The sequence below is a fragment of the Gossypium hirsutum genome, chromosome A03 (assembly GCF_007990345.1).
Source record: "Gossypium hirsutum isolate 1008001.06 chromosome A03, Gossypium_hirsutum_v2.1, whole genome shotgun sequence".
NCBI classification, from domain to species: Eukaryota; Viridiplantae; Streptophyta; class Magnoliopsida; order Malvales; family Malvaceae; genus Gossypium; species Gossypium hirsutum.
In genome coordinates this window covers 59,398,851-59,405,259 of record NC_053426.1, presented here as the reverse complement: position 1 = coordinate 59,405,259, position 6,409 = coordinate 59,398,851, and the positions used below count along the sequence as shown (strand labels likewise).

The 6,409-nt window shown below is 37.9% G+C and overlaps 1 non-coding gene across 1 annotated transcript; it reads left to right on the top strand.

Moving 5' to 3' along the window:
- Positions 1-5,545: 5,545 nt before the first annotated feature.
- On the top strand, positions 5,546-5,652 carry LOC121226849 (small nucleolar RNA R71). Its single transcript, XR_005924538.1, has one exon. It is a non-coding gene; the product is annotated as a small nucleolar RNA R71 (small nucleolar RNA).
- The last annotated feature ends 757 nt before the right edge of the window (positions 5,653-6,409 follow it).

Below are 6,409 nucleotides of genomic sequence, written 5' to 3'. Positions count from 1 at the left end.
CCGATTCCAAATGGTTCATCGGGCAATGATAAGCTATATTTGAATATGTAAAACAAGCTATGTACATGTATGGATTAATTTGTTACTAGGTCAAAGTAAGGTAAGTAAGTAATTAATGGTTGATACAAATGACTTATTAAATAAATGTGGAAGATGAAATCATATGATAGTAATCGAAGTTGATAAGGAAATATATATGTACTGTGTTTGTCTTCGAAATGATATGTGATATGCTTATTGATGTAACTAAGTGAATTCGACCATTTGGTTAATGTGTACGTGATGACATATTATGATGCTAGAGTAGTAATTATAAGTATATGTGTATTCGATTGATTAATGATATCTTGGCTTTGTAAATAAATTATGAATTACTTATGTTGGTTATACAGTCTTTCGGCCAAGGTGAGAATTTTGTATAAAAATGAAATATCATGAAAGAATTTGGTAGGTTGAGACTAAGCATACTCATATTAGTATATTTCGGCTAAATTTATTATGACATAGTTATATTATTAGATTGTTTATTTGCTTATGGCTTACTAAGCTATAATAGCTTATTATGTGTATATTTGTTTTTGTTTTATAGATTTTCGATTTAAGTTACAAGCTCGGGGATCATCAGCAAAGTCCATCACACTATCTACTGTTTTGGCACTTAATTAGTCAAACTTGAACTATGGCATGTATAGGCTGGATTTTATTTTGAAATATTAGATTTTTGGGTCGTGTATAATTTAGCCATGCAAAAATGGCTTAAGTGTTATGCTTGAGTTTGGTTTGGCTAGGCTATGGTTGGAGCCTGTTTCAACTATTCTGCTATATGCCATGGGCTGGAAGTAATTATGTTATGCATTTTAAGTATTGAATTTAATTATAAATCTTGGATGTGGTATGAAGGTGATTAGCTTGGATGTGTATAATACTAAGATAAAGTATGCATGTGGATGTTGTTTATTATATTTAGTGTTAATCTAATATGTTTTTAGTAATAAAGATTTATGAAATTGGTTTGATAATTCGATAATAGAAACCTTGGATAAATGTGTGAATTAAATATATAATTTGGTTTTGCATGGCATTAAATAAGGAAAAATATTCCATGATTGTTTTTTTCATTTAATTGGTATGAAATTAATTAATAAAGTGTGGCTTTGGTGCCTAGGGTGAATGCGCACTAGAATTAAACCTTAAGGTATATTCGGCTATGTTATATTGAATTTAAATTGTATAGGCAGTAGTTTGCTAAACTGTGAAATAAGTTTCAATTAGTTATATTATGAGCTTATGCTAGGAGTTTTTATTTATGCATGTATATATATATATGTTCGAATGGATTCATTAAATTTTATTAATGTACCAAAACATGAATCACATATAAATTTATAGTATGGTGCTGCACTTAGGAATAAAGAAGCTAATAATGAAATTTATTTTCCATTAATATGTAACTTATGTAAGTGCATGGCTTATTTAAGAACATGTTTAATACTCAACAATAAAGATATCGATGAGTCATATGTTTGGTATAGGTATAAGCTATGCTGATGTACTTTGAGGTATATTTTATTTGTACTATGTGATGAATGATAAAATTTTTAGGTTTTGATATATGGACTGATTATACCATTGATGTGATATTAGGGTCGAGCTATAATATATAATGCATAATTGTATGATTTGTAATATGATTAGTAATGATTTATAACTCTAATCCGGCGATGGATACGGGTTAGGGGTATTACACGATGGGAGTGAGGGAGGATGATTGTGTCGCTGTGTTGAGAAGCCTGAAGTGCTGAGCCAATCGAGTTAAATAGGGCCTGATCAAGATGACTCCTCTCCTATGTCACTCCGTCTGATGGCGGATGGGGAGGGAGATGAAGTAGGCAAGGTCGACAACGTGTCCATTCGCCATGCACCATAGAAAGTAAGAGTCGTGAGTGTTGACGATGTCGGTGCTCTCTCGTGTCCCTGTCAAAGTATGAGCCAAGATGGCCTGTAGGTACCTCAAGGATAGAGGGAGAGCCGATGCCTTAGGGACGCCCAATTGGCAGACTAGACCGCCTAGACGGAACTGGACCATTCCAGGATCATCGAAGTTGGTCATGACGGTCTGAAGATCGAACATTGAGTAGAGTTCCAATGTGAACTCGACATACGTCGACTCAACGATCTCAAAGAAGAGCCCCCACAGGTCAGTCATTAGGAGGGCTCGGACCGTGTCAGCCAATTGAATCTATTCAAGTACGGCCCAGTCAATGCAGTGGCCTACACCTAGGGGTCGGGGCCCTAATATCTAATATAATTCCTCCTGGGGTCCCAAGGGAACCTGGAGGAATAGGTGCCTAATCTCGGCGGTAGGAACCGAGGATGACGCTGCTCCTTTCCTCTTTTTTAAGGTGGGGATGGCAGTTTTCTTCCCTCGTGAAGATGACATGGTATGTCTGCAGTGAAAAAAATCAACGTTGAACCAATACGCCCCAAAAATAACATGAAAAAAAAACAAAACTCAATAGGAATATTTCATGAAACTCACGAACTAGATGAAGAAAACAAGACTAAAAATAACTAAAGCAAATATATCAAGTTATTAAAATAGGACTATGAGAATAATGCTATGGTAATAACTAATGCATGAATGCATGTGGGTAAGCATAAAATCCATGGAAACATGAAAAATGGATGAATGTAGTATGAAAACTGGCAATATTCTTTAATGACAAGTATGAGTATTTCTATTATTCTACTATGAATATTCACTTAAGATAGTCAAATGGATCAGAAAAATCATGAAATAGTCAAAATATTTAAAGAAAATAGAGAGAAAAGAGTAAACAAATGCAAATGGGAGAAGCTTGGGTCATCAAAAACAGTGTTGTAGGCGGCGCATGGGCGTGGCAGGTAGGGCGTACGGAGTTGCAGCGGCTAGGGTTAGGGATTTTTAGGGAGGGGATGATGAATAGTGAGGGGTTTATATAGATTTTGGGGCACTCGGCTGTGGGGCAAGCCCGTGTGCCCTTATTTTTGCCCGTGTGTTTCGTGATTTTAAATTTGGGAGCATTTGGCATTCGGCCCACGCCCGTGTTCTTTGGGCGTGTTGGTGCACACGACCATATCGCATGGCCGTGTTTTGCTTCATTCGCTTCTCCCACGCCTGTGTATATAGGTCAACGCCCGTGTTAGTTTGAGAGTGTTGACCACTGGTGAATGGCATGGGTGTGTGGTACGCCCGTGTTAAATTCTCAATTTCAACTACGGTTTCAAGGCAAGGGCGTGTCTCATGCCCGTGTTGTTTTGGCAACTTATTGCATCCCATGTTTGGGAAAAATTTTGCTCTATTTTCACACGGTCGTATCGCACGGCCGTGTATCCTCCTTTGGTGTGAGCACGGCTTAATGCACGCCCGTGTGCCTGGCCGTGTGGATGGGAAAACCTTGTGTTCCAAGACTCAGTTAGTAGGTTAGATATGGAAAAATAGAATTTAAAGAAATCAATACTGTTAGTGCTCGAGTTGCCTCCCGAGAAGTGCTTATTTATAGTCTAAGATCGACTTACCTCTCTAGTGTGTGATCATGGTGGCTCGAGGAGTTTACACTCTTCATCCCTGCTATCAAGTTTATCAATATAAGGTTTAAAATGAGTATTGTTTACCTTAAAAGTTCCAAATTTGGGATGAATTACCTCGACTATACCATATGGGAAAATATTGAGTACCGTGAGAGGAATTTCTTCATTAGGTTCAGAAGTGGCAATGCAAGGATTTGCTGCATCTACTAGTACTTTGTCTCCAACCTTAAGTTGATTTGGTGAGGTATTGAGCTCGTCCTGGCTCGGTTTTAGTTTATCGGGTTTTCTCAGTTTCTATGTCTGCCATTTATCTAGCTCCTCAATTTGTAGCCTTCGTTCTTTATAGATAGGTCCTTTGATGTTGCTTGAACATAGCTCATATATGTTCTTCGAACCTATTTCCTGTAAGGTAGGTTGAACCACATGGTTAGTTTTAATAGTATGATTTATACAACTACCTTCAATTTTTGATGTGTTATTCGAATTACGAGCTTGAAGGGTGATTGTTTCGTCTCCCACACGAAGTGTGAGTTCACCTGTGCCAACATCAATTATTGTTCTAGCAGTTGCTAAAAAGGGCCTCCCCAAAATTAAGGAAATGTTACTATCCTCTTCTATGTCTAGAACAACGAAATCAACTGTGAATATAAATTTGTCAATTTTAACAAGTACACCTTCAATAATCCCCCTAGGAAATCTGATTGTTTTATCGGCTAATTGAATATTCATCCTAGTTTGTTTGGGTTTCCCAAGACCTAGTTGCTTAAACATTTTGTCAGGCATGACATTGATACTAGCCCCTAAATCAGCCAAACCATTATTAACATCAAGGCTACCAATTAAACAGGGAAACGTAAAACTCCCTAGATCTTTTAATTTGTTAGCCAGCTTATTCTGTAGTATGGTTGAGCAAACCGTATTTAGCTGCACATGTGACGCCTCATCCAACTTCTGCTTGTTTGTTAAAAGCTCCTTTAAGAATTTTACTGCGTTTGGCATCTGCAAAAGAGCTTTAATAAATAGTAAGTTAGTATGTAACTTCTTTAATAATTTTAGGAATTTACCGAATTGTTCTTCTGTGCAGTCTTTCCTTGTCGCGTTTGGGTATGGCACACGAGGTTTGTATTCTTTACTTACCGGTTTCTGGTCATTGTGGTCCACCTCACCTTTACCTTTATTTAGCACAGTTTCTTGCCTTGGTTCTGGTTCAACTGCAACTAACCTCATCTTGAATGGTAATTGCATTGATTTGCTCCCTTCGGTTAGGTTCAGTGTTACTTGGCAGGCTACCTTGTGGTCGTTCAGATATCAATTTAATGAGCTGACCTATCTGAGTTTTGAGCCCTTGGATCGACGCTTGTTGATTTTTAAATGCTGTCTCAGTATTCTAAAAATGAGTTTCTGATATCAAGATGAATTTTGTTAGCATCTCTTCAAGGTTCAATTTTTTCTCTTGTTGGTAGGGTGGTTGTTGGAAGTCTGGAGGTGGTTGTGGTCTCTGATTTCCTTGGCCTCCCCATAAAAAATTTGGGTGGTTCCTCCAACCTGCATTGTAAGTATTACTATAAGGATTGTTTTGAGATCGAGGATTATTACCCATGTAATTTAACTGCTCATTCTCCATGTTGTGGCCATAGGGTGGGAATTCTAAATTGCTTGATCCACCTCCACTTGCTTCGTATGCATTACTGGGTAAACTTGTGAAGAATCGAGAAAACCGTTAATTTTTCTGTTCAAAAGTTCTACCTGATTAGAAAGCATGGTGACCAAGACAACGTTAAATACACCGGCTGTTTTCGTTGGTTTTGTCCTCATGAATTGCCATTGATAATTATTCAGTGACATCTCTTCTATAAATTCATATGCATCCTCAGGTGTCTTGTTATTGATAGTTCCACTAGCAGCTGCGTCAATCATTTGTCAAGTCGAAGGATTCAAGCCATTATGAAACGTTTGAACCTGTAGCCAGAGTGGTAACCCATGGTGAGGGCACCTTCTCAAAAGGTCATTGTATCTCTCCCATGCATCGTAGAGTGTTTCTAAATCCATCTGCATAAAAGAAGAGATATCATTACGTAATTTGGCTGTTAGGTTTCATGTTCACCCCCCCCACACTGAAGATGTACATTGCCCTCAATGTACAAAGATAGACTCTTCAACATAAAGAAAATCATAAGAGGGAAAGAGGTGAAACTCCTTGTTGGAAGGATGCGGAGCTTGATTCTGAGGATGGAGTGTTTAAGGAAAATGGTAGCGGCCACTGTTCTTGGCTAGATGAAGAAATTGGGTCGTTGAGCAGGCACTTGTTAGGTATTGTTCCTTATTTGTTTCCTCATTGCATAAAATATTCCTAGCAGCTTTGCTTGGAAGTCTGTAGAATCATGAAGAGCTTATTAAGAGTTGGTGTGGAAGAGAATGTAGTGGAATTACATGTTAGAAATACCAGAAAATGGAAAATAAAAATTTACTAATATAGATATGTCTTTCAAAATATGAAAATTGAAAAATAAAAATCAAAAGAAAAATAAGAATAAAATAAATAAAATAAAATAAAAATAAGATTAAATAAAAATAAAAATAAAATAGGAGGATTTAATGATCTCGTCGGTGGGGCCCTTAGGTGATGGTGCTGGAGTGGCAATGTGGAAGTGCTGGCATAGCTGCTGCATCATGGTCTGCATATTCTCCATCTGTCGGTCCCGTTGCTGATCTCGCTCGTGGATCATCTCGAATTGCGCAGTGCAGTACTGCTCGAAGTGGACGAGTCGGTCGAAAAGATGTGCCACTAAAGCAGCCGCAGGAACTAGTCGTTCCCTAGGTGGCGCGATCGAAGGCTCCT